The following is a 26,066-nucleotide window of genomic DNA, read 5'->3' on the forward strand; positions in this document are numbered from 1 at the left end:
TAGAAAACTTGATTTGTGAGGAAGGGTTTGAGGAACTGTTTGGCTGAGTTTAGAGTCACGAGCAGACTTTTAAGGATCTGAAAAACATTGTCGTATGGAGAGGAGGATTCTTACCAAGGGCAGGGTAAATGCTAAATTTTTTAATTACAGTAAGGGAGATTTAGGTAATGAGTTAAGAATGCAAGTTTTGCAGATTCAGAAATAAACTGTGGACCTTTCTCCTTAGGCGACTGCAAAATAACCTTTCTTAGAAGTGTTAAAAAATGTATTAGATAGATATCTTCAAGGATACTAATTCAAAGCAGCAGTTAGCTTAGAGCGTCTCTTCACCTTTCTCTTCCAGCTGTGTGTAGCTACATTTCTGTGATATTTAGAAATTCACTGCATTAATAATTCTAATAGGAATGACTCTCTTCCATATGTCCAAATGAAGCTATCTGAAATTACCGTTTGAATTGCTAGTCTACCTGAGACAAAGCATTTTGTTTTATTGTTTGGCAACTAAAGTGTAGCAGGAATTGCATGGGAAATCAATCCTGTAAATTACTAAATTAGTTATTAACATTTTGTGACAGTGAATACTGGAGAGACTAGAATTATTAGTCAAGATTCATTACTCCTCACTTTTTGTGCTGAACAACTATTTACATCAGAAATATCCACTGTAAAATCATGTAATGCCCAACAACACAAAATAAAGAAGTAATAAATTCTTAGATTTGGGAATGGCTGGTATTTACTATAAAATGCTGCATATAAAGTTTTTATTTGAATGAAGATTCTTTTGTGTTTGGAGCACACAATAATATTCAAAATACAGAAAAAGTATACAGGTAAATTATGTTAAGACTGCTAACTGTGCTGCCATCTTCTCAGATTCTTAGGCTGAAACAAGTTTTTTAGTCATACCTGTGGTAATTAAAGAAATTGAGAATTCTCACTGTAAATATTGTCTGAACATTCCTAGTTGTGTCCAGCCTTTGAAATTATTTAAATAGTGCAATTCACACCCAAACCAATCTCATAGTGTTTGTATTTCAGCTGTGAATAATTTTGAAAAGAAATTGAAGTGACCAACCTGAATTCAGAGTGAGCTTTAGCTGTGTGACCCATTTGGCTGATGAACTGTAGTTGGTATATAATTTGTCGTTTCAAAATGATAAGTGACCGACTATTATTTTCAACTTAATTATTTTCTTAATGAAATTGGCAGTTTCACAATATAGTTGGTGAATGTATGAAATTTATTTCCTATGTATTTTCACTTGAAGCATATAACCTTTGGAAATGTATTTTAGGTTGTTCAAATGCTTACTTGGGGTCTACCCTCAGCTAATACTTCTGGAGCTTTAATAGTCTAGTCTGAATTGTTTAAAATTCATCCAAGGGTGGGAAAAAATATCATAGCAGCCAAACTGAAACACTTGTGCTTCTGGTCCTCTGCCTGTCTGCAGATTCCAGCTATTATGGGTCAATTATCTTTCATCAGTTATCATATTATCATTTCTGTACACAGTTAATTTCCTTTCTTTCCTGGCTATTGCTTAGACTTACCTTCCCCAGTTCTAATGTACTTAGTTCTTTGCAAAGCTTCCAACTTCCACTGTGTGTTTACTTCTGTCAGGATGCCCTTTTTCTGAAATCTCCCACATTTTGGTAATCTCTCCATAGAATCAGCTCTTTAATATCTAGATAGATAAAGGAGATCTTTAATTTGTTGATCCCCACAGGGAAGCAACCACTTTAACTACAGACTAATAAGACTGAAGGCAGAAAAAGATGGCACTACTCTGCAGGTAGATAATAATAATATTACAGATGGTTATAATGATTGCATCATGTAATCTTTAAGTCAAAGTACAAATGTGCATATTTACACATTTCAGTTCCAAAATCATGGCTATGCTTTAAAAATCTGGAGGAGAATTATTTTATGTCAAAATTAATGAATGTCTTCCTTGTATTGGGAGAACAGAATCTGTAACAGCTTCATTTTCCTCAAAGTATATTGTCATCATTGTTTTGGGTCTTTATTGGGTGTCAGTTCTTGACTTTAAATCAGGACAGAGAAATGTAAAAAATACAATACTTTGCCATTTAAAAAAAAGTAGCAGAAGTTTGGTTGTCCATTTGTAGTGTAGAAGCTTTTAGACAACTGTTGGTTTGTAATAATTTACAGTATCAGTAAAAAAAAAAATATTATTCATTACTGTAAGATGTTACCCATTTGGTAGTGACTGCACTTTTCTGTCCTCTTATTACTGCATACTCGTACGGGTAGACTTTCCTGCAGTTGTTAATTAAGTATATAAGGAACTTGTTTTATATTTTCCATTAAATTTACAATTTGGTTCACAGGAATCAATTTGCTTAAGATTTAAAGCATTGCAGCATGGCGATATTGCATAGCGAGGGAGGAGGAGGGCTTTTACATAACAAAGTGATATGCATGTATCATTTTTATGCATATAGCATTTTTATGAAGGAAAATACAATTAATAATAACATTAATGTGAGAGGGTGTATCATGACCCCTTTGTTTTATCTATTGCATAAAATGTCAGAAAAAGCCCATCAGTGTCTGTCAATTTGGAATCTCATAAGAATGTCCAGTTATACTGGTTTAACAAACACTGGATGCATGGCATTCAAATGTTAAAGAAGGTGTGCTGGTGGTGCCTCTAGAGATAAAATCCACAGGGCTCTACAGGGAAAATGGCGTGGATATATGTGGTTCACAGATGGTTGTAAAGGGTCATTTTAAGGCCTGAAAGTGTAGCAGCGTTTTCTAGAGTGGTAATGAAAATTAATGTCCATGAATATTTTCTTTCAAATTTACTAATAATGCATAAACTAAACTAGCTTAGTTCTACAAGTTTATGTTGTTACTGTGCTTGAGAAAGCTTTCTGCCTGCCTTTCCGCACATGGATTCAACAAAACTTCAATTCTAATAGCTTAAAAATGGTTTTGCTGTTATTTCCTTATGCTCTTACTTACTTTCTAGAAACTTCTTGTTCAGTGTACTTAAGGAAAACTAAAATTATAATCAATTACAGCTGGTACGTAGAATTACTGCTTCCATTTCAGACTGAGGGAGAACTTGCAGAGATAAAACTTCTCTGTCTTTCACAGCAATTATCAGTTGGTCTACTTTAAAATAAACAAAAAAGTTTCTGCAAAAATTATATGGTGTCAAGAAATATTGAATGAGACAACCTTACAACGATACAGATTTTTTCTTACTACATCTACTGGAATTCTTTCAGTTGTAATAACACTAATGGCTTCTAATACAGAAGCAGAATGTTTACTTTAGTCTCACTAAGATGAAAGAAATGCCCATTACAGATAGGTTTTTCAAATGCATAATCATTTCCTCTTGTGGATAACCACACTGCAATCCCTAATTCTCACGGGTTAAAGGACTTGGCACGTTCTCATACGGAAGCCTGTTTCTCTGAGCCAACATCTCAGGTTAGGCTTGGGAAAAAAGACTGCAATTGCTATACCCTTTCTTCCATACTCTGCTTCCATAATTACCTCTCTAAACTTTATCCAGAAATTAACATTCACAGTCCCTCATAAGGAATGCACGACTCGCCCAATTTATACTATAGTAAGCATTGTGGTAGTGTCTCAGAGATCTTCAGCTTTAGATCATTCAGTGGAAGTGATGCCTTTGTCACAAAGTGCTGTTGAAGCTTTGTTGCTGAAAACAAATGTACAGTCAGAAATATGTAGGCGTTAGTCAAGTATTAGTTTTGTCACTTTTCCCCACAGATTTAATAATGTTATTGTGAGACTCCTATTATCCTGATTAGGTTTCCAATATAATAAATGTTGCTCTTATCTTTAGTCTTTAAGCACAGCTTTGCCGGTTGTGGACTTTAAAAAAAATAAATATATATATATAAAAATAAAAAATTCCTTAAAATACCAGGCAACTGAACTCTGTATGATGTGCTACACTGTTGAGATACCACTTGAGTTGCAGTAAATTAGAAGGTGATCTTGTACATATGCAAAAAGCAACCCTCCAAAAGGAGTTCAGTGACACTGGTAAAACTACAAATATATTCTTTCCTCATGGAGTAATAGTAATGTGAATAAAAAAGCATAGCTTATTTCACTGATTGGGGTATGATGGTGAAACCCTACTTTGTTAGCAAAACAGGGTTTGTGTCAGGACTTTAAAGTAGGTTGTTGAGCAGTTTTAGAGGTGAGAAAAATAGCGAAAAATGTTGAATTGTTACATAACAGTTGGCCAAAGGATTTAAAAATAGAGAACATCAGCTTGGAGTGCCTGGTAGCCATTTTCTAAGAATCTTTTGAAACTGCTTGGGAAGAGATCTGATGCTTTCATTGTAGCCTACTTGAGTTCACAAAGAATTCTCTAAGGGCAGTGGGCTGGAGTGGCATTTTGACCGATTTTTCTTTTCTGGATAAAAGGTGTAGTTGCAAAAAGCCCATTTTTTTTTTTTTTTTTTTAGACCCCCCCCCCCCCCCCCCCGTAGAACAAGGATAAGTCAGAAAGGATCTCTGCAAAGAAACTATTTGTTACTTCACCTGCACAATGCACAGAGGCTGCATTTCTAGAACTGTTACTAATGTTCTTTATATCTGCACACTGGTCATTTCAAGTGCTTGTCTAAATCAATTGTGTTTGTAATTCAGAATTAATTATTTGACTAATTCCTTCTTTTTTCATGGCTACAAATTGTCACTGATGGAGGATGTCTTCCCGAAATGTATTTCACAGATAATTTATCAAATAATTTCATCAGTTCATTAAAGAACAATTGTGAATATTGGTTATAAGAAAACTGGCTGAATGCTCTGTCCCAGCTGTGTGGTCCTAGATCCTATGCTGACATAGGAGGTGTTAATTAACTTCAGTCACATTTTATTCCTTTGCATTTATTATTTTTTGTTATTTCACTGGAAGAGCTCTTCACTGAATTTCATTTGGTATGAATGCTTGCAAGAAGTGAATCCTGTTTACATGGATTGTGCTGTCAGTAACTTTATTCTTTTAGAAATGCTGCCAGTAAATAGACTATTCAGAGAAAATAAACACAGATGCTCATACATACAATGGCAGATTAATTTAAAATTTCAGCTAGTATTCACAGAAAATTGTTTTCAGTATTTTCATAGACCCATTTGCCTTAGTAAAATAAAAATTACTTTCGTTGTTTATGATACCACAACTGGGTGCCATGTATGTTGTGTGTATGCTCTTGGTCACTGTTAAAAAGCAACTAACACATGCCAGGGTTTTATTTTCAACTTGCTATTTTTTTGAGGGAAAGCTGTAATACCAACTATTTTAGAAGATAGTTTTAAAATGGTACAAAGACTTTCAAACAGTTTGAGGCCCCAAAAGCACCAAAAAAGGCAAAAAGGCACTTTTTTTTTTTTTTTTTTAATTTCTTTTTTATTTGTCTCTGGCTGGGCATTTAGCTCTATTAGCTATTTGCTTTGATGTTATAAAAAGTAAGTTTCCTCTTCATGGACATTTGTATTTGGTAAAGAGATGATTATAAAATGGCTGTTGTTAGCAGCTGTGAGATTTGTGGTGTAACTAAACAAATATAAGAAATATGGTCCACAAAGAATTAGGTGAAAATTATTCCAACACTGCTATTTGTCTTTTGTATGCTGCTACATAAGTCTTTTCTGTATATAAAGTTACCTAACTCATCTAAGTTTAAGACAAAAGAATACTGCCTAAAACTGCATATCACGTAAGGCTTTTCTGGTAGTAATTAGCTTACTTAGCTCTGTTGGTTGGCAGATTTTAATCAGTCTAAAAGCTCCTGTGGATATTTTAATTTGTTTTTATTTTAAAAGCAGAAACATATGGTTCTTTAAAAGATGTGTGGCTTTTTCTGTACTTATTTGAGAAATCATAATGTGTTCATATGCAGAAAAACATTTAGTTTCATAATAATTTGTTTTCAAACTTAACCCCTTGGAAACATTGGCAGAGTTATTGTGCTGAGGACAGTCAGCCTTATAACTTCATTGTCTGAAGACCTTGACTTTCTAATCTTAATCAGAAAAACCCAGAGTGTTTGCAAGCATTTCTATCAAAATGAACCAGATAATAGGACAATCTCTTAGACTTTCAAAAATGTATTGATAAATTAGGTATAGAGACAATCTCATTTAAACTTTCAATGTTTGTCTTTAATAATTAGAATAACAAAAGCTACAGTGTAGTTGGTCTGCCTTCAGGCATGATGCTTCAGGTCTTGGCCTCTCTATGCTATTCTTCCCATTTTACCCCATCATCTTTTTTATAAATTGCTACCCTGTCTGACTCTAAATGACTCCCAGTGTTCTCTAAAGTGCTTATAATTTTTTAGTGGAAAATGTTGATGTAGACCAACCCCAGTCTTATGAGACTGCAAGTAGGTTAAAGGCCATCATGAGACAAGTGAGTGAAATCCTCCTATGCATGATGTGGCTGTCCATTAGTCAAACTATGAATGAACTGCTAATGAGTAATTTAAAAAGGAATCTTTATATGAATGCGTTCATGAAACAGACTTATGTAATATCACTTATATTGCATCTTCTTCATACAGATCAAAAACCTAACAAATCGGAATCCTTATATCCCAGTTCAAATTGGAATCCTTATTTCCCAGTTATTCCACTGTTCGGCTGATTTAATTTCTAGTTTTGTCCTACAAGACAAGAGTGGGAATCTCAAAGTTATGGATATTTCTCTCTATGCATTCTATGCAATCAGGATAACAATAAATGCTCAGTCATCACTGGTGAGTCCAGAGTCACATCTCAGTGATTTCTAGTGCTGATAAATAAATACTATTCAAAATATGTTTTCCATATCTTATTTACCAAGTTGTATTCATTTATCAAGTGATATTTCCAACTGCAAAAGCTGGATTTAACAATATTTTAATACATTTGGGCTAGATTTTATATTTTATTATAAAAGCATGTAAGGTGCAGTTCTAAAATTTCTGTTTTGATTCACTTGAGTCACACTATTACTATTCACTATTACTGTTACCATTCTTGGTTTAATTTGGTATAAATTGTTGAATGCAACAAGTAAAGAAAGCTCACAGAAAAATTGTGTGTGCAGTGTATTTAGTCTCATTTCTTTCATTTCATGTGTTGCTTGAATATGAGAGTGTTTGGTGAAATACTTCATATTAATTAAAAGACATGCCTCTGTCCCAAAACAATGCTGTAAGATAACCTGCAATATTCTGTTCCAAAAGACTTCCTTCGCCTGGTAGGAGGGGAACTCAGAAAAGAGCACACTCTTACTAGCTTTCCCTTGAATCAATGCTGTTTGTTGTAAAATATGTGATGAAGCATCCACAGAGTAATATTTCTCAGAGCCTCTGCAGTAGTACTGGAATATACCAAGAAAATCTCTCTTGAAGATTGGCTGCACCTGGGCTGAGGCTCTTTACTGCGGCAGCAGTGAAGTACCAGATGGTGGTACGTTTTCCGTCTCTGCTAGAGGGATTTTCTGCATGCTATGCCAATGCAACCTGCCTTGCTGATATGCTAGTCATTGTTATCTGGAGGAAGGAACATGAGGGAAGGAAATGGCGCCTTGGTGGTGGCTGCTTTCTGGAGCAACCGCATCTGTGCCCAGATACTGGAAAGAAAGGGAAGTGAGGATTTCCACCCATTGTGTTTAGGAAATGTCTTCACTGATTATGACGGCTCTTAAGTAGAAGTCTTTTCCTGCACTTTCAGTTAAAATCTAGTTTTATTGCCTTTCCATTTGGGTGATCACTTCAGTTAAGTTATTTATATGTAATTATATGTTTCTGTTATGCTGAAAAGAGCAAAACTCTGCTCTCCGCAAGTATTGCATCAGGAAATACAGTTAAAGCTTTGACAAAATGAGGATGTTGTGCCACACTCTGACAAAATAAGTTTGAATGTGACTGAAGAGAGTGAATATATGTGAATGTTAATTTGTTTGCATTTTACAAAATTCTTTCTTTTTGTATTAGTGCTGTACATAATACTGTCAACATATTAGTTGCATTTGCACTGGTTTTACTGTTTTAGCAGTCATCAGAAAAGTTTCTAAGTGTTCATGCTTAATCAGTACTACACACCTGGGAATAACTACAAATACAGTAGGATTTAAAACGACCTTTCTGACTGATAATTAAAATATAAGAACTTCACATATCAGTAAAAATCCATATTGCCTGGGAAGTTGTAGAGTAAATATATGTAAAAGAAGAAAGGATTAAGCAATAACATATAGCCTGTGTTTGTGCAGTATTGCCATATAAGGCTGGCAGAGGACAAAGAAAGATTGTCATGCAGAGATTAGCTGCATTGAGGCAGCCTTCTGCAGAGTTTAACAAACCTTTAATTTCATCTTGGGGTGCCTGACTAGTGAGGTGTTGCTGCTTCAGAAAACCCAGGTCGAATACCTGAAGGGACACACTATGGTGAGTACCAAGTGGACCTGCCCCTTATTTGCCTGTCCACCTTGGCTTTTTTGGGCTGTACTGCAGGCTGCAGTGGCCTCTTTTGGAAAATCGCCATCTTCTCTGACTGCCTTAAACTACAGCTGCCCAAATTCTGCCAGCACCTCCTGATGTTGTTTCCTTTCCCTCTTCTTGGGGCTTACAAGGTGAGATTGTCTTTGTCCTTCATGCAGTTTCAGGCCAGAGCAATTCCCCTGGCTAGCTGGGGGCTTTCACTGCTTCACAGATCAACTATGCAATGGTTCTTCAGGAGTGAGGAAGCCTTTCCCTGTTTTCGATGCTGCAGTAGTGCTGACAACAGCAATGCCATATGGAAAACCAAGTATTACAGGCAGCACATTTTTGCTTTTTGGATGTAAATTGATTCGCCCTGCAAAGATGTTTCAAATGTATGGCACAGCTGGGGAAGCTTGGTATTCAGCATTATCTCTCTCAAGCAATACAAGTAAGAGCAGATTCTGGACTTGGTTCCAGTCAAGATATCTTGGCTTGCCCTGCTTTTGTAACATTCAAGTGATGTAATTGATATGGCAGCAGTAGTACACAAATGATGCTCTATTAATAAACTTCCCTTTAACAGCCACTTAACCTAGAACCTTAGCTTGGTATTAAAACCTGCATTGAAGATGCTTTGCAGCAATTGTACTGACAGCGTGTCTAGAAAGTTAATGGGATGCCTAGGGACAAATGTTTGGCAAGACTGGCAACTTCTAGAGATTTGTTTCAGGTTCAGTTTTTCTTGGTGTAAGAAACTTGAAAAATATATCCCCAGTGTACTCTGGTTCTTTTTCATCATTTCTCTCAGTTTTGTCCAAATTTGCAAAGATACAATTTGCTCCTTATTCTACATCTCCTTAATAAGTCTCTTCAGTTGTAATACTAGTAGAAAGCCATTTAATTATATATGCCTATAATATATATACATTCACACTATATAAATTTATATTAGCTATGTATGAAAAAGATGCATATTGTCCTCTGTAATTTCCATTTTTTGTGTCTATAATTTGCTTTATTTCTCTGTATCGAACAACAATGTGTATATTATCAATGCTACTGATGCAGTCTGTACCAAGATGTTCTAAAAAGTGGTAATGTGGATATAAAAATGTTAAACCCCAATAATAAATATTTTTTTAACAATCCCTAAATAAAATTCGGCCAAAATTATGTTTTTGACCTTTGGGAATTTGAGCAATTTGCATCTTGTTAGAATAAAGTCTTTGACACTTATTTTTCTTAATCTGTTGGTCAAGTATGAATTATGCTTAGACATATGTTTTCCTGCATTGACACAACTGAGCAATGAGAGAAGAGTGCATGAGACTAAATATTTAATTACCAAAAAACATTCAGAGAGTTATACATAAAGCATCCTAAACAATGAAGAACTGCTTTAGGCTTTAAATTCATATACTGGTATTCATACTAGCTAAAAAAGGAAGATACCACAGAATTTAAAATTTGCTATCATATCTGTAGTCAGCCTGTTAGGCTTAGATTTAAAAAGAAGCAACCTAGATCTTCTGCCAAATTTAGATTCATATAGCATCTGAATTTAAAAGTGATTAGTGTAGTTGTAAAAGATGTCTGTACCTGCACAGGCACCCTGCTGACCTTGCAACGCATTTTTGAAAAAGCTCCTTCTTGCATACAGCACAGGATGAAATGCAGAATAAATAGAGGTCTAAGGCACTGGAATATGCACACCTAAGAAATTGTCTCTTCATTTGTGCTGAACCAAGCACATCTAATTTTTCTTAATGCTATAACATTTACATTAATATGTAAACATATGTAAAACTATTAGTACTTTTTATCTGGTCAAAACACCTGATCTTAGGGGGTTTTATAATATTTTTGAGTTATGTTGCTTCTCTGTATAATGCTGTATGCAATTTTTGCAACACACATACATGTGTGTATCTGCATATGTTTTTACCTCTTGTAGTCCTTTGTGACATAGTTGAAAGTCTTTTTTATCACTTGATTCACCATACTTTATAGCCTAAAAACTCAGAGTATAAATAAATTATTCTCTCACATAAAGTCCTGTTTCAGTTCACAGAAATCTCTGATGAGATTGAAGCTGGAATTAATCTTTTCACATTTTGAGTAACAGACATGTAGCTTTCTGATAAATACTATATTTTTAAAGTATTTTCTGAGATAAGTTACATCGAGTGTTAAAAAGGTCATCTACCTAGGAAGGACATATTGTGTATTCAGTTTAAATTTTGCTTATAGATATGGCACATTAATAGATTTCATATCCAGGGTCAGAGTGTGAGGAACCCCTCACTTTGCCAAGCAGTTTGATCACAAGAGTAATCCAACTGTGGATTACTTTTTTTTTTTTTTTTGTTGTTAAAGCTGATCTACCTGTTGAAAAGTAGAAAAAGATAGAGCTAAGATCTGCAGAAAAAGATCAGTATACTGAGCAAATCTTACATAAGCAAGGAGCTCAAAAGATGTAACTGAAATTGCAGTAACACTTCAACTGTGTATGATAGGGTGTGTATGCTGTTAAGGAAGGCTACCAGTCAAAAATGAGTCTACTTAATAAAGTCAAATGCACAATTATGACAGGTTTTGAAGGGGCTGGAAAGCAGCGGGATTCAGGAGGTTCCTGCCTTTCAGAATATCTCTGCTACACTACTTTAGTTGCAGTTTGACCTTGGAAAGGTCACACAGTTGCTGTGTTTTTCTTTCTCTAGAATGGGAAAAATATATGACTTTCCTGCAAATGCTCCCAGATCCTTCCAAAGTATATCACTTAATTCTAGAATTGCATGACTGAATTTTTTGGTCAACAGGGAAATGTTTTTGACAACATTTTTCCCTTCACTTTGTGTATTGTGTGTTACATAACACTTATTAAAAGGTAAGAAGGTTTGAATCAGTTGTGTATACATGGTTAAGATTTGCATGTGTCTTGGTCTCTCTCTGCATCCCTGAGAAGGAAAGAGAAAAATGCTGAACACGAATATCTTTTAGCAACTAAGCTAGAGAAATAACTGTACAGCTGAGACTTGAGTTAATGCTGTATGCTGGTGTTTAAAGGTGTACACAGTACTTTGTGTAATATAAATCAAGAAAAAAATGCTACTAAAATGATTTAGTTTCAAGTTGGTTCAGGGCAGAAGACCTTGAACTCTCTATTTGGGCTTTCTCATAATGCATGCAAAACCACATTCTTTCAGTTTTCTTTCTAAGGGTATGGATTGCCTTTGGTGCAAGGAAAAGTTAATAAAAGCTTTCCTTCATGCAGCAGACCAAAAAACTGAAATGTTGAGTTCTGGTTTTCATCTGAAGTATGCAGTAGTTCACATGGAACAGTCCCGTTCTGATACCTTTACTTCTACAAGTACTTTTGTGTGTCTAAACTGTTTTAAAATCAGTGTGACTTAAGCATACACTTAATGTTAATTATATGCTTAAATACTTTGCAGAATGGACATTTTAAGTAATTCAGTAGAGCATACATATTGGAAATAGTTCTTCCCAATAGTGCAAATACTGTGCTACAGTTTTATAGTCAAGGTGTTTGCAATGCTATTGTGGAATAGAATTATAACTTAGGTCCCAGCCTGCAGTTTTATTCTTATCCTGGGATTTTTCCACCTTTTGTTTGCATTTTCTGTTACATAACTAGTATTTTAGTCCATAAGTTTTCCAGGCTTCTTTCTCACCCCTTTGCAGTTACAGTCAAATAAAGTGCATGCCTGTGGGGAGAGGAAAAAGGGAGTGCAAAAAGTAAAATGAATCATGCCTGTGCATCAGCAAGGATGTGGTAGCTATTTATACTGCAGTATAAATACCAGATTAGTAGGATTTAAAATGTTACTGCTCTGTAGGTTTTAAAAGGAATTATAAACTCTTGGATTAGTTGTTCTCCTTTGCTACTTTTGAGGTAGGCTTGTTTAAGAAGACAGATATTTGCTTTCAGTATTAAGAAGATTTATAGAAGGACATAGTGGTTTTTCTGGACTCATAAACAATTTCCCCACCCACTGCTTGCTGTTTGAAAGAGGAGCTGTCTTCGTTTGCCAAGAACTGCCCACTGATAACCTCATTCCTAATCTCACTAGCTCTCACATGATTCATTGCAGATTGGTAGACTCTGCTCTTGTAAATCCCCAAACATTTAGCAACCCGTCCATACTATGCAGTCAATTTTGGGTATGGATTTGCCATTCCTTAAGGAGGGAGGGTACTACTCTGCTTGTCCTATTGCCCCCAAACCGCTTGTTTTTTGTAGGGAAAAGATTTCATTGTTTTTTCCTAAGTAAAATAATAACCTTATTTTATTACAAATTTGGCAACAAATTTCTGGAAGAACAGAAACAATAGGTGTTGCAAAAATGTATTGAAACACACTTCTATTCTGCTTAGTAAAGGTCTTTCCTGTCAGAGCAAACACCACAATCTAGAAATGCATGATATCATTCTGAATGATGTTTCTTGTACTTAATCCCTTTCCTTGGTCAGTGTTACCAGCTGGCACATCTTATCTATTAGGTAACTACTAATTGCAAATTAATCTAAAAAGCAGTCTCTGGAGCAGAGTTGTATCTTCTGATTATTCCTTTCAAACTTCTAGGTGTGTGTGGCAGTAAAAAATGCAAACTATTCTAGGACATTCTAGGCTTGTTTAGCACACAGCCAGTTCTGATATATTGAGGGCACTATGCTATCTATTTCCATATTATATACCTGCCTAGGAAGTTTAGAAGTCAGTTGTTACTAGGTTTCTTTTGCAGATGTCTTAAGAAGAAAAGCCATCTCTGTCTCTCTCAACATTTTGGCATTCACTTAACGTGGAGGATTTATTTTATCTGTTCTATATCAGACACATTTTTTGCCCAATGATTTTCTTGCCTATGAGGTGAGAACTAGATGTCAGTCAGTTCTCATGACAAATTACTTTTGTGTAGATTACCTTGAAAAGTTGCTGTTGGCAGTAGACTAATAACAGAGTTGAGGAGGGGGTTCTTGTTTCACCACTAGCCAAGGAGGGTGAGAACTGACTGTGGGCTTGCTCCAGAGGGTAGGCTCAAAAACCAGTCTAGGCTATTTGTGGTGCATGCTGAGAGATATTATAATTAATTGTGGGAGGAAATGTTTCTTAGTGATTTTATTTTTTTAAAATGAAAAGTATTGAGCATTCTCTACAACTCAATATGTACCATATTCTCAGACCCTCTTATTTCAATTGTTTATTAAGGTCTTTAATTAGAAGCTGCTGCCTGTGTTGAAAGCTGACTAGACTTGAGGCTGGTGGGCTTGAGGTAGCAATGTCTTCTGATTCATTTGAGGATGAATGTGGTGTTGATGTCATAAAATCGTTGAACCATTTAGGTTGGAAAAGACCTTTAAGATGATCAAGTCCAGCTGTTAACCTAAGACTGCCTAAAAGAGGCTCCTAGGTGCCACTTCCACACCTCTCTTAACTACCTTCAGGGATGGTGACACAATCACTCCCCTGGGCAGCCTGTTCCAATGCTTGACAACCTTTTTGATGAAGAACTTTTTCCTAATGTTGAATCTAAACCTCCTTTGGCGCAACTGGAGGCCATGTCATTGTCCTATCACTTGTTACTTTGGAGAAGAGACTAACACCCACTTCACTACATCCTCCTTGAGTGACTCCTTCTCTCCAATCTAAACAGCTCCAGTTCCCTCAGCCACTCCTCATTAGACCTGTACTCTAGGTCTTTCACCAGCTCTGTTGCCCTTCTTTGGACACGCTCCAGCCACTGTCAAACCATCCCTTTGAAATGGATTTGGGGCTGGTGGTAATGCCAATTTTTGATAATCCTAATTGGAAGTCCTTGAAAATAGAGGAATAGGCAAGTAATGCTGTTAGGTAACCTATTGTGCCGGGGAGAAAGAATGTCTTCCATGTGGTTGCTGTAGGTGTTAGGTAAAGACATTAATATGTAATGTTTATGTTGGATCTGAGCTTTTGGTATGGCAAATCACTGGAATATAGAGTAGCCAGGCTGGGGACAACTGTATCTTTTGTCAGGCTAATTAGTGGTTACACAAAGCAATTGCACAGGGATTAGTTTTCTGGTACAATTGATGTGCATCTAATAAGTGTTAAGTGCTTGACACAATGTTTGAAAGAACTCATGCAAGTCTTTTTGTTTATGGGAGGTAATTATCTTTGCATATAATCTCTGTACTCATGGTATGATTCTAGCCACCTGAGAAAATCTGCAATTTATTTTGCTATAGTGCCATCTTTTCTTTTTAGGGGAAAACCATAGCCCATCACAGATATACTGGGATCTGCATGTATTTAATATATAGAAGCCCTAAATATTCTTGATATAAAAAAATCACAGTAAATTTTTTCTTTTTAGAGTGGATGAGAGTATCATGTGGAAGATTGTTCAGATCTTTGTAGAGTTCAGTTTTGATTGAAGGTATCTGTCTAGGTCTGCTGGTCTAGAGTTTGAAAGATAAGAATTCAGCACAGACTGTGTGAGCTCCCTGTGCTGTTTATGGATGATTTAGAATGGGACTGTAATAATTCTGTAGCTCTCAGGGAATGAATGCATGAAAACGGTGTGCTGATGCCCCACTGAATAGAGTCCCACAGACAAAATGAATGAGTGAAGACCAGTGCAGAGAATTCCATATAGTACTTTATTTCTTTATTCTGCTTCTCTCTTGCTCAGGAGTCAAAAAAGTGAAAAAGTGCTCTCAGTGAAGCATTGTGCATGTGGTGGTAAGTGTATCATTCCTCTCCCTCTTTCAGCTAAGTGCTAGAATAGTGGATGAATGTTTTCAAATCAAAATTGCTGCTCTGCAGGGTTATTTTACTATGTGAGGGGCATATCCAATTGTGCATAATTTCACGGATTAAACCCACAGGCTTTTGCTTTCCTGTGCCTAAAAAATGATCTGTAAAGAAATTATTTTGCTTAGCCTGTTTCAAGATGCAAATCAATTTTCACCTTACTAAAAAGTATATTTGAGATCTATATCATCAAAATTGATTTTCTGACTCAGTGTATTTATAGGGAAAGGTGAAGAAGAGATGAAAGTCAGTGTTCGGTCCAGGTGGAAATTAAGCTGATTTCTGCGATACTGTTATTAATATCTCAATCCTAACAAATAGTGCTAGTTTCTAGAAGTATAGCAATACTCAAGTGAGAGAATTTGTTTTTAGCCAGCCTTTTTAATTCACCAGCTGTAAATGATTATGTAATAACATTATATAAGGTTGAGGAAAATCAGTGTCTCTGGAGACAAGGCACAGAACACCAGGACATTCATTTATAAACCTCTGGTTTAACTCCAGCATGGGTCAGTGCTATCTCCTTCCTGTAAGGCTCTAACACAGTGATGTGTTTCCTCCCAGGCTGCCTGATGGGGTTCTGGACTCTCATTCCTGGAGGTCTTCAAGCCTTAGCTAGGCAGAGCTGTGGCTAACTTGTTCTAACCCTGTTGACAGCCCAGTTGATAACCATCAGTGGTCTCTACCCAGCAATACTTTTAGGGTTCCATGATAAACCTTATTACTCAAAACTTTACTAAGGTGCAGGGTTTGTCCTGTTACAGAGGAGACAAGACATTTGCCTCTCCCTTCCCCAGCTATTATGACATTAATGGAAAACAGGCATCCTGCTATCAGTGCCATTTTCTCCCCTGCCTGGCTCTGTCATGAGCCATATTTTCAGCCTGCTGCCATTGTGCTATCCTTTCTAACTGTGTGCTGAAATTCAGTTCTGATGTGTCATCACTTGATAAATTGGCAAACATAGACGGTTCACAGCAAAGAATTCCCTTTGGTAAATGTGATATGTGCACATGTGTGGATGTGTAGAATCCACATGACATTAGTTACTGGTCAGAATATGAGTCTTGGTGTAGTATTCCAAGTTCACCAGCACTCATTTTCATTAGTTATCCCTTCCCAGAGCATATACATTGCAAGAAAGTCCTGATTGCCTGAGAGAAATAAACCAAATTGTACTTGCTTTCCTGTGGTTGCTATGGTCCTCTGGAAAGCACTGCTAAACCTAACCATGTTCAATAGCTCGGTTACCTTACTGACTTGATCTACGTGATCCATGCTGTCTTTTAATAAGCCACATCTAAAACGTCTGTAGGAGATCTTGTTGGGAACTCACATACACAGGCTGCTGCCTGACAGTATGGGTATACCTGTCACCTGCCCTAGGACCACCTGGCAGCATGCTTAGCTCAGGGCATGCAAGTCCTAGGAACCATATGGGAGAGGGCAGTTTATAGTATTTGCAAGCATCTTTTTCAAGTGGTTGTGTTTTCCTTACCCACTCTTAATTCACATGCACAATAGATAATTTTTTGGTTGCCTGGCAACCAGCTAGGGGCATATGAGATGGGAAGTGGGACTTAAAGGTATGGATTTAGTTTTCTTTTCAGGCAGTGCCCATAGTTCATGTCACTATTCTAGGTGATACTATGTTCAGATTGATTAATATTTAGTTTGCATGATTGTTACATAACTGTTTTTATTACTGATAAGGAACAATATCAACTGCTTTGGTTGCTTGGACAGGAGAGCAGCACACTTGCTCGAGTCCTTGCTAGGCATTTTCTGTGAAAGTCACCCCCCAGGCAACTTTGTCCAGTCCCAAGCACACACTAGAGGTAACCTGAAGCTGAGTAGTCTCTGCAGTGGGAGTGAAAATACCACACCCGTTGAGAATGAACAGACAAAAAAGAAATATTAATTTTCCAAAATGCTGTGGTTCTCTTGGGGTGGGGTTTGGTTTATTTCCTGCCTGTGAAAATGAAATATTAATAGCATCAGCTTTCTTTATCAGGGCTAGTCAGCATCAACAGTTTTGTCAGTAAAGGTTTCATTTTTTCTATGTCAAATTCTTTCAAGAACAAAACAAACCAATTGTGAAAATATAATCTGTATATAGCCTTCATCATTATTTTTATAGGAAATGAAAAATGAAGTATGTCCAGTGTGACACCATGGTAACTGATGTCTTGTCTGATATGTCATATGTTGTAGTGCTACTGTGCAATGTAATATTTTGAAACTTTAATTTTTTTAAACAAAGCAGAGACGAAACAGATTTTAACTGTGTGATAAGGAAAGGTGTCTGAGAATCCTGATATGCTTCTGTGTGAACTGTTCTGCATTGTCAAAATTTCCATGACAAAAAAGGAAATTCAGAGTTCTTATTGGTTCCAAATCTTAGTTATTTTGATTTTTCAGATGCCTTGAGCAATTGTTGAGAAAACCAAATGCCACCAAGGTTAGTAAGGTTGCATATGGTGTTATGTATTGCTGCTAACCTTACAGTTGCAAACTGTGTGATTTCATTTTCTGGAGTCGAGGCCAGCTATAGAAATTAATGCTTTTGTTACATGCACAAAATGATATCTGAAGAAGATTATTGTGCTGGTTTTGGCTGGTATAATTTTCTTCATAGTAACTAGCATGGGGCTGTGTTTTGGATTTGTGTAGGAAGCAGTGTTGATAACACAGTGGTGTTGAACTGATTGCCGAGCAGGGCTTACACAGGGTCAAGGCAGTTTCTGCTTCTCACCCCACCCCACCAGTGAGCAGGGTGTGGATGAACGATAACTGGGAAGGGACACAGCTGGGACAGCTGACCCCAACCGAGCCAAGGGGTATCCTGGACTATATGACATCATGCTCAGCATATAAAGCCAGGGGATGTTTCAAATGATTGCATTTGTTTTCCTGAGTAGCCGTTATGTGTGACGGATCCCTGCTTTCCTGGGGATGGCTGAAAACCTGCCTGCCCACCTGTGGGAAGCAGTGAATGAATTCCTTGTTTTGCATTGAGTGTGTGCAGCTTTTGCTTTACCCATTAAACTGTTTTTATCTCAACTCATGCGTTTTCTCACTTTTACCCTTCTGATCCTCTCCCCCATCCTACTGGGGGGGGGGGGTGGGGTGGTGAGCAGGCAGCTGTGTGATGCTTAGCTGCCAGCTGGGGGTTAAACCATGACAATGATTACAAGGTTTTAGGGTTTTGCTGCTGGCACGTTTTTTTCTTTCTCCTGGAGAAATAAGCCTGTGTTAGACACAGGCAAAGGCATCTTTGCCTTTTATTTTCCGTCTTTGCCATCTATTTTCCTTCTCTCTCAAAATATTCTTGTGCACTTTTAATTTGTGAAAACACTTTTGGACACTGAGAAGCACAAAAATTTGTTCACATAAGTATGAGAAATAGGATGGTAGTCTGTAAAGATCCAGGGGTTATTAGGATAGTGGATCAAGATGTGTCAGAATATTTCAATACTTCCTAAATTCAATGTGATAATGACAGAGATGGATTTTCAAGAGTCCTCTGGGCTAGAACTGAAAGAGATGCAGAGCTTAGATCACTATCTGTGAGATAGAATATGAAGTCCAGGTCTTTATGCTGCTGGCCTTTCATCCACTGGACGTTGACCTACCACATTTACAGTCAGTCAACACTGCAAAATAGGTGGGGGACAGTGTGTATGCTGTCTGACTGACAGCCAGAGCTTTGTAGCAGTGTTACTGTTCGTGGGCTGGTGCTAGTTGCATGTTGACACCTCCATGGCTCTCTGACATGCAGAGATTTTTCCAATAGCTTTGCTGCCAAATGTCTTGACAAGGTCATCAAATAAAGCCCTGACCCTGGCAGGGTTTTTGCTTCACACACATTCCACAGTGTGTGTAGGCAAGGGAATATAAGTGGTAATAGCAGTGTGAGTGTGCAAGCTAGCTTACTCAAACTTTTGCAAGCAGTACTTGCCTATCTGCACCATGGCAATCTAGCTTTAGGGGTTCATAGCAATGTAGTGGTGAATTCTGCACCGGTGAATTAATATGTGTTTAATCTATATCTTGTATTTATAACTCTCTCTCCCTCCTGTTTTTTTTTGTTGCTGTTGGGGGCACGCCTTTCGTTCTTGCATGTCTGCAATTTACTAAGTGAAAATTTTAGTTTGAAAGCATAAGGGGATAATTTCTAATTAATTTCTGTTCTTTTGGTTATTTCCATGTTGGTAAATAAGCACTATGTAGACTGCTACATGTCTTATAGAGTAACTATACCATACGCTTGCAGATAAAATTGCTGTAATCAGTGATAGCAAGTGTATTACTTTGCATAACATCAATGTGAACTATAATTGATGTCTGGCAGTTTGGAAACAGCTCTTATCAAGAACATACAAAGATTATAGCACAATCATTGGTGGTTTAAATAGTGCTCACACAGATTGTCTGGTGCTTCCTATTGAGTGTCTTTCTTTGACAGCTCTTAACATATGTAGGTTGACACTTTTGCTACAATGCAAACTTCTGTTATTCATTTTTTAAAAGCTGTTCAAAACCATTAAGTGTTTGCCTTCAACACAATCAGGACCATGTAATTCATTGAAGAGCTTCTGAAAGGAATGATAACATTCAAAATTCAAAATAGATTATTCATTCCTAGGGCTTCTGCAGTGATATATGCTATTCCATCCCTTCCATGCTAGGTAGAAAAGGAATTTCATATTATTTTATGTGTATGTTCCTGTTAACATATTTTCCCTTTTTGCCAGTAGTGTCTGACTATATCTGTGGTTATTTAATGCATTATCATATTGACGTAGTGCATAAGTTCTTTGGTGTTTGCTCTACTCTTTCTACGCTAATCTGTTTGCGATGTTGGGGTTGAACTGCAATCTGACTCCTAAGAAACTTGTCCTGAAAACCGTAACCACATTCTAGGTGACTGAGCTTGGCCAGATGTTGGTGTATGCATATAAAGTGTTTAAGAGATGATGTATTATATGGATTAATGTGATAAGAGTAATTAAATGACAGGAAGGAAGATATTATTATGTCTTATTTTCAGAGAGGAAACTAAGACCCATCTCACAGAGTATTTGATAGAGGTAGGAATTACCTGTGTACCAAAGTTAGTAGTCTACTGCCCACAGTTCTATCATTATTTTAATAATAATGGGTCATTAACCAAGCTTGAATGTGTTCAATGCCCTAATTTGGGAGGGACCTGTGGCTGATGAGCCATGGCTCTGAGTGTGAATCTTGGGCTTATCAAATGCTACATAAGGAAATGTGATAATGCTATGTTAGGGATGATGCAGTGGCTGCTAAAAGTGTCAAAGGTAATTATGCTTCAGGACCAAGTCACATGGCCTTAATATTCCTGCTTTTCAGTGGATTGAAGGAGCTCCAGGATTTGGGCTTCCTCCTGCCTTGCTGACACCTGCCACCTTAAGTTGTGAAGGTCTAGCCAAGCTAGAAATCAAAGCCCCCCAAAAGAAAACTTCTGTTCTGCTTTATGCTTTTTTTTCTCTTTCCTTTCCTCTTAGAATCCCTTCTTTTTTTCCTTTTTATGTTTCTTTCTTTGCACTTCTGATTTTTTTTTACTACTTTTTATGTCTGCCTCTTTTGGTGGCTTTCTTTTGAGCTGTATGATTGGTGATACAAATCATGTATTTTCCCTTTCCTGATTACTTATATAATGTTTTCATACTAGAACTACAATAACTTTTTTTCATCTCAATGTTATTCCAAGTTCTAATTGATAATTAAAAATCTGACCATTCCTGGATATTTTAGTAGTTAGTATTTACTATGATAATTGTGTACTATGATAACAGCAAATAATAATTTCCACAGAAAAAAGTGTCATTCTGTAGCAATGTCATTACGTTTTTGTGAAGCTGGATATGTGTTCAAGGCCAGGTTGAACAGGGCTTTGAGCAACCTGGTCTAGTGGGAGGTTAGAACTAGATGATCTTTAAGGTCCCTTCCAACCCAAACCATTTTATGATTAACTTTTAGAACTAGAATGGCTGTTAACTGGATGTAACATAACTTCTTTTTTTCTTCATTAATAAGTTACCTTACAGCATGTATTTCTGTTGCTTACATTATAAATGATATAAAACTGTTAACAATATTTTACCAGTGGAGTATGGCTATTCAGCAATATGTTAAGACCAAATGCTTGTTCAGTTTTTATTCAGACTTTAGCAGAATTATCATTTATTTCAGTCTAAGATTTAAATTTATATTTTTTTTACTGACAAGCAATTCAGATACAGTCTTGGTCTAAACTACAGATGTTTACCACTAGTTATTAAGTTTTTACTTTATCTTCTGACCAGAGAGCCTGTGTTTTACGGGAAACCAAGCATTGTAATTGTTGTTATCTTCAGAGACAATTCAGCACCATATAGTGCTGCTTCTCTACACTATTTCTGGGTGTGAAATGGAAGAACATTTAAATTGCCTGGCATGCACCTCCGCCATTCAAGATGGATGCAATCAGCTGAGCAGCTGACATGCTGCAATCCTACATTTGTACTTGTAATTTTTTAATCTAGAGACCCTAGGCTGTGAAAAAGTGACTTGTTTCCCTTTAAAATCTACTGGCTAATTAATCGTGGTTGCAGAGTGCTGTTGCAGGCAGTTTCTTATAACATTTGACTAATCATAAGTGCTGATACGGGGAATATGTTTCAGTGATCAGTATCACATCTCGCAAGTCATCCTGGCTACTCACTGCTCTGCATTGTAAGCACTTTTCCCCCAAAAAATGTGTTGACCTCATTCTTTTAAATTGACCTCATGCTTTTTAACTCTTAAGTTAGAGTTACTGCCTTGCAGTATACATCATATGTCCAGTTCACAGTTTGAGACTATGGGACTCAGACATAAGCTGAGCCTGCTGCGCAGGCATTTAGATCTCTCGATTCACTAACTTTTTGTTTGTCTGTTTGTTTAAGCAAAATGTATCAGATGGGCAATTTTGTCAGTGACTGTAAATTTTGTCCACATTTGTTTTTAAACAAATGCTTTTGAATTTAAAAGAAGATTCTGAATTTTATGTGATTAAATATTTAAGGGAAAAGTGAGCTACAATAGTTCAATGAACTAGATTGTGAAAATGTGTTCCCATTTTATTCTCAGCTGGTCAAGGCCAGGTGCTTTCACAAGCAAATGGTCTTTTTGTGGATTCATAATGTTTTTAGTTCACTAGACTTTCAATTAAGTTCCTCAGTTTCAAGCATAAACTCCATGAGACTATCTTTCACGTGTTAAAAAATAGAAACTAGACCATGGTCTTTTAGGTTGATTGGTGGATGTATCTGTGAAACATTAAAGATTTTTGTTCTTAATACTACAGGTTGAAATGCATGCAAAGTTCAATTGAATATGTACAGATTATTGAGGGGATTTTGTTGCTTTGAGAGAGGAGATTATTGTTCTTGATACCTCTTTCAGTTACAGCTGAGACTTGGCCTATGTTGGTTCATTCCCAGTAGCCAAGTTTTAGCCTAATGAAAACTGGAAGGAAGGGATCTTGGCTATCACAACAGCAGAATATCTGTTTGCATAATGTGCTGCACTAAGTTTTGAAATCTGTCACTATTTCTGTATGTGCATATGAATTGTTAACTGTATCAGCATTCATGATGGTGAACTTGTTACCCATTTTACCATCTGTGCTTCTTTGCTTCTTACTGTTTTCTTCTATTTGTTACCCCCCCCCCCCCCCCCCCATATATCTGCAATAAGGAAAACTTGACTTGGAGTTAGCAGACCAGAGAATTTTTACCACTTTTCTCTCTGAGCTGTGGAGGGATAGATTGGCACGATGTCAATATGAGTGCTCATATTCAATTGTGAGTGTTTTCATGATATGTAATGAATTTTCCTTGTCCTTAATTCAGAGCTGTATTCAATACTGACTCAGAATGGGCTAACACTGAGATTTCTCATCAGCTTTCATCTTTTCCCATTGTTTCCAATATTCTCTTAACCGTAAAAGCAATAAAGCAGTAATATATAAAAGCAAAGTTATTCTGGTAATCACGCTGAATTTCTCCTATAACCCATGGCAATGGAAGGAAAACACATGACTGAATACTACTTCAGCATTGTAAAAGTTAGGTCTCCAGCAAGATTAATAGGATGTTTATAGGAAAGTGGTGCCTTCCAGATAGGGCAGACCAAACAGCATTAAGATGTTCTATACTCATTCTATCTTGACAATACCATCCTAATAGCACTGAGGTTTTAAAATTTGATGAACATAAACGTTACTCTCTATTCAAGTATGTAGTCTGAAATAGTAAAGGCTTTCTTACTATCCCACACTCCATGAATTGACACTTTTAGAACTCAAGACAGTTAAGCCTGTTTATATGACATAATAAGACTCAGGCCATATTTTGATATGATAAAAGATAACTCCTCTTTGGTGGAGACAGCGTAAAGTCTGAATATGTAAGATGGGAGTTGCAGTATAGGAAGGAGAGATAAATTGTTCTTTGCTTTTCCCTTGGAGTGCCTTGTCTGTTCTTGAAACATAGCCTGCCAAAGGTAGCTTTTAATTTCCTAAATTAGTCTAATAAGAGAGCAACAATATAAAACCAGATTATATTACCAGAACTACAAAATTAGTACAATAAGCATATGTTCAAGCTGCATACATTTTTGCTACCTTATTCAGGTGTACTTGCATCTGCAAATATAAGCTAAAATGCTCATAGACTGGAACTGCTGGTCCTTTAAAGATGCAGGGTGTAAAATCCCTGTTAGGGCTGAAAAGCATCCCTAGGATCAGAAACTGTAATCCAGTCATGTAATAGGATTGATATAAATATAATCCTATTATTAACCATGTGCTTGCATGTCAGAATGAGCAGTGAATAAAGGCTAGATGATGTTTGGGTCCTGTATCTCTTTCAAAACAGATAATCAATGTGCACCACTGTAACATACACTGATTTAAAAGGCGGATTTCGACGTAAGCAGCACCTTCATGCCATAAATTAATTTTGAAAAGGTTCTGAGCTGTCAGTCGTTGGGATTTTTTCCCTCTCTCTTTTCTCCTCCAGCAATACTAAAAAAGAAGGCTGAAGTTATTTATTTCTTTAATAAACCTTACTGTCCATGATAGATGCAAACCAACAAATTATAGCATGAGCTAAACTGCCATACTGTGTCAGAAGGGAGAAATCACCTACCTGTGAAGAATATGCTATTGTATACATCTAATGATAATAAAGCTAAATGGCTCATGTTGTGTAATTAATAGTTATAATGTGTTAATCCCTTAATAATGTAAAAGCCAGTTAGCATTTGTTGAAAGCCAAGTCTACGTGGTGACTGACCTGGATTGCTGAGTCTACTGAATTGTAGTCATGAAGACGTTACCTTCATGAGAAGTTGTCTTTCATCTTTCTTGACATATTGCTCTTTGCAAAAAAAGACACTGTGACCATTTTATGCAGTTATCATGGCAAAGAAGTGCTAGCAGTAGCCTTTTTTTGGCCCTCTTCTTGTCATTGGCTTGAGGTAGGAGCCACCTAAAAAGGAACTGCACTCCACGCTTTCTCTAGTTTTGAAGCCTGAACCTATTGCAGTAGGCTAATAAATTTCCTTTGGAAGTTTCATTTCTCAAATCACACCAGGCATCAATTTCCTTCATGTACCCGATTATGTTTCAGAAGTAGTGCTATTTATTTTTTTTTTTTTTTTCAGATACAGTGTAATGTAGGAAGTTGTTCTGTCAGTCCATGTGGTAAAACTATAGACTGTATTAATCTGATTTTGATGCACAAACTTCTAAACTATGCCCTCATAAATGAGCATGCATGCAAACATATTTATTTATGAAAATGTTATTTTAATTACAATTAAATGAGTACAAAGTGAAACTGAATTATCTTCTTAGCCCTTGACACGGTGTTTCTAGTTCAGGGTCTGCAAATTCTTGTGGGGAATCGTTGGGCTACTTTCACCCCCCACATACCTCATTGCTGTCTTCAGGCGGCAATGCGTATTCGCAGTGGGAAAACATTTGAATTACCATGCTACTGGCATACGGGCATCTGGCAAAGCAGGAGCAAAAAGAACAGGAAAAAGAAAAGTAAATCGAGGAGTATGGTACTTGAACTTCTAGAGGTGTATCAGTCTGTACTCTCTTGAGTAGAAAATTTTATTTCTAGCTTTGGCCTCAGTAGCGAGATATGCTGCAAATACATGAACACTTGATAGATTTTGAGGGTGTGCACTAGTTATGTTGCTATCTAGTTATCTTGATTTCAGTATTTATCTTCTTTACTTGGGAGATTTAATACTATAGAAAGAGACAATCCCTCATTAAAAAAGTTCAATATTCTAAGCAGATAAAGGATTTATATTCTTTCTAAAGGTAGCATTCAGAAAAGAGGCAAGGAAAAGCTTGGAATTTGGTCCATGTCTTTTGAATACCAAACACACTTATGATCTTAAGACTTCTAGGTCCCTAGAATGTTTCATTTAGTACTTTCACATTTTATACTGTCATCCTGAAGCAGCTTGTTTTACATCATTACTGTCTAGGCACATAGAAATTAATTTTGTGGGTGGGCTATTGGAGGAAATGGTTTTTTGTTATTAGTGTGATTTATGTTAAAAGTTATTATTAGCTGAATGTGCAGTATTTCACAAATTTTACACATTTTCTAAACCTAGCTGTGGGTTTGTTCTCACCATTCTGGAGTTATGTCAGGTATAAATACATGATTTA

The sequence above is a fragment of the Lathamus discolor genome, chromosome 3 (genome assembly GCF_037157495.1).
Source record: "Lathamus discolor isolate bLatDis1 chromosome 3, bLatDis1.hap1, whole genome shotgun sequence".
NCBI lineage: Eukaryota > Metazoa > Chordata > Aves > Psittaciformes > Psittacidae > Lathamus > Lathamus discolor.